The 3,159-nt window shown below is 41.0% G+C and overlaps 1 protein-coding gene across 2 annotated transcripts in view; it reads left to right on the top strand.

Annotated features, from left to right (window-relative positions):
• Nucleotides 1-2,934: 2,934 nt before the first annotated feature.
• klhl13 (kelch-like family member 13) overlaps nt 2,935-3,159 on the top strand; it is a 37,909-nt gene continuing 37,684 nt past the window's right edge. Inside the window, exon 1 of one of the 2 annotated variants that reach the window (XM_054755314.1) lies at nt 2,935-3,006. The gene's annotated coding sequence lies outside the window, so the exon portion shown is untranslated. The remainder of the gene's footprint in view (nt 3,007-3,159) is intronic. The other variant, XM_054755316.1, reaches the window with a different exon arrangement.

Here is a 3,159-nt window from a genome sequence, read left to right as displayed (position 1 = left end):
TGTCAGCCACTACCCGGAGGGCGGGGCAGAGGCCTGAAATGCTTCTTCTTCTTTGGTTTTATTGGAAGGTTGCAAAATAGTGCATATCGCCACCTACATAGGAGCAGTGTTGCCAATTTGGCGATTTTGTCGCTAAATCTGGAGACTTTCCAAATTCCATATTTTCTCAAACGTGACTAGCAACAATTCTAGTGACTTTTTCTGGCGTCGTTGGAGATTTTTAGGATATTTTGGATGTCATTTTTTACATTATATTACATTAGATTTATTACAAATCAAAATGTTACAGCAGCAGAAAGATACAAAAAGCAAAATATACCATGTACAGAAAAGATCAACAATCTACTATACATATTAACAATATACATCCATCCATTTTCTATACCGCTTATCCTCACTAGGGTCGCGGGTCATGCTGGAGCCTATCCCAGCTGATTTCGGGCGACAGGCGGGGTACACCCTGGACTGGTCGCCAGCCAATGGCAGGGCACATATAGACAAACAATCATTCACACTCACATTTTTAGAGTCACCAATTAACCTAACATGCATGTTTTTGGAATGTGGGAGGAAACTGGGGGCCGCACGGTGGTCTAGTGGTTAGCACGTTGGCCAATACAGGAACAGCCTGGAGATTGGGAAGACCTGGGTTTGATTCTGGGCATTTCTGTGTGGAGTTTGCATGTTCTCCCCGTGTGCGCGTGGGTTTTCTCCGGGTACTCCGGCTTCCTCCCACATTCCCAAAAACATGCAGGTGAGGTTAATTGGCGACTCTAAATTGTCACATTGTGTGAATGTGAGTGTGAATGGTTGTTTGTCTATATGTGCGACCAGTCCAGGGTGTACCCCGCCTGTCGCCCGAAGTCAGCTGGGATAGGCTCCAGCATGCCCCGCGACCCTAATGAGGATGAAGCGGTATAGAAAATGGATGGATGGATGGGAGGAAACTGGACGGGGGAGAACATGCAAACTCCACACAGGGGAGAATCGAACCCAGGCCTTCCCGATCTCCAGGCTGTTACTGTTTTGGCCCTAACAATATACAATATAACCTAGCCTAACCTAGCCTAACCTAGCCAAGTAAAATGTGAGATGAAGTATCAAGTATGTAAGAAAATACAATAAAATGTGGGCACTGAAGGTATTTAACAGTAAAGTGATGTTGTAAATGAATGAATAATATTGCACATGTTGAGAGAGGTGTTGTCCATGATGGATGTTAGCTTGTCTAACATCCTCCTCTCACCCACCTCCTGTATGGAGCACAGTGGACAGTTCAAGACAGAGCTGGCGGTCCTAATCACCCTGTTGAATCTCGTCCTGTCCCTGTCAGGCTGCCTCCTTTCCAGCAGACCACAGTGTAGAAGATAACCAAAGCTACCACAGAGTCATAGAAAGTCCTGAGTAGGGCCCTGCACACTCCAAAACACCACTTCACTGCAATCTCCTGCATTGAAAAAATTACTACTTATTTAACTCCAGCCTCACTCAGACTCGGGCACTTACCTGTCAGTGTGTTAAAACATGTGATGGGAGAACACTGTGTGATAAATTAAACAAGTAGGCCAAACTGCAAGATAAGAAGTGGAAGCTGGAGGAGAGACCGGATGTAAATATTTCGCTGTCTAGACTTTGAGAGGCGCTGGCCCAGATAAAATATTTAAGTTATTTTATTTTGATGACGTGATGGCCAATTGTAAATTAACAAACCAAATCAAGTTTATTTGTAGTTCTAAACATACTTAATGTGTTTTTACTCACTTTTTTGCCTCTCTTGTGAGGTTATGTTTTTTTTCCTAGAGCATGTTACAACATCATATGCAAATGATATGCAAATCAGTTGATGATGTCATGTAGCACTGTAGGACAGTGGACAGGTTTCATACTGAGGAGTTGGCAACAGTGCATAGACGCGTTAAGTCTAATACTCAAGCTTCATAGTTCCAGCGGAGTTAATACACAAATAATCATAAAGCATCATTGGAAGTCACACTTGATTATCAAATATGTAAGTATCCTATAACAACAGGCCCTTTTTTATTGACAGGGCTAGTTGATAAATTGGGCTGGTTTGTTTTTTTGGTTCTTCATTCTCCATTGTTGAAGATGTTTCCTGTAGTCTGACTAAACAAATAGGTGGGGCAAAGCACAACAACAGCACTTCCTTGGGAAACTGTGTCAGGCCTACCTACTAAAAACTTCTAATAATCACTGACTATTCGCCTTGTGTATTATAGGTTTTGGTGCTTTGATTTGTTTGTACTTATATGTATGCATGATGCTGAATATAGAGCACTTCAACTGCTTTTCATTGTTTCCATAACAATGACGATAAAATATATTCTATTCAATTCTATCTTGAAGAGAAGGGCAAAGATTCAGACCAAGCACTTACAGATTTATCATTTTTGGCATACAATGACCCTGGTGAACAAGAGTGTCATTGAAACACAAGCGCCGGTCAGATAGGATTAAGATTATTTCAGTAGAAGATTTATATTTCATAAAAAAATCAATAACCAACGTGTGATTTGAGTGGAAGTAGTATGGACACGTGAAGTTATAGGGAGTCATCTTTTAGCTAGCAGACAGATGTTTGACGGTGTGATTTTCAAAGTAAAAGTCACCATGTGTTCCTGAGCTACAGACTATTTTATACTACATTGGAGTGACTGGACTTGGACAGCACGTTTGAGTCATAAGTGTTATTTTATCAGTTTTTGTACAACTCTAAAATTGCAAGATAAAAAGATGTAAACACAAACATTCGTCAGTAAATGGGTGAGAACGCCTCATGAGAAATACTGTATTTAGTAACGGAAGTTTTGGGCCAATAAGAAAAGGTTGCCATACTATTCAGCCAATGAAAAGTTTGGATGATTGAGCTATGCAGGCAAGTGAAAAGAGGATTGGATAAAACAAAGTAGGCGGGCACAGAGCTGTAAGTGGATTTGTGGGCTTGGAAGGAAAACAAGGACACCAGTCAGCTCTATCTCGTCGTTGAAGGTATGGAATTTAACATTTAAAGTTTACAGAATGTTGTTAACACACACGCTTTGATCGAAATATTATATTGGACATGTTACAGTCAACAAACAACAGGTTGACAGCCAGTATGTCTATTCATGGCAAACCAACCAGAGACAACTAAACCAAGTA

This window comes from Dunckerocampus dactyliophorus, chromosome 16 (genome assembly GCF_027744805.1).
Source record: "Dunckerocampus dactyliophorus isolate RoL2022-P2 chromosome 16, RoL_Ddac_1.1, whole genome shotgun sequence".
In the NCBI taxonomy this organism is placed as follows: Eukaryota; Metazoa; Chordata; class Actinopteri; order Syngnathiformes; family Syngnathidae; genus Dunckerocampus; species Dunckerocampus dactyliophorus.
This window is presented reverse-complemented; position numbering and strand designations above follow the sequence as displayed.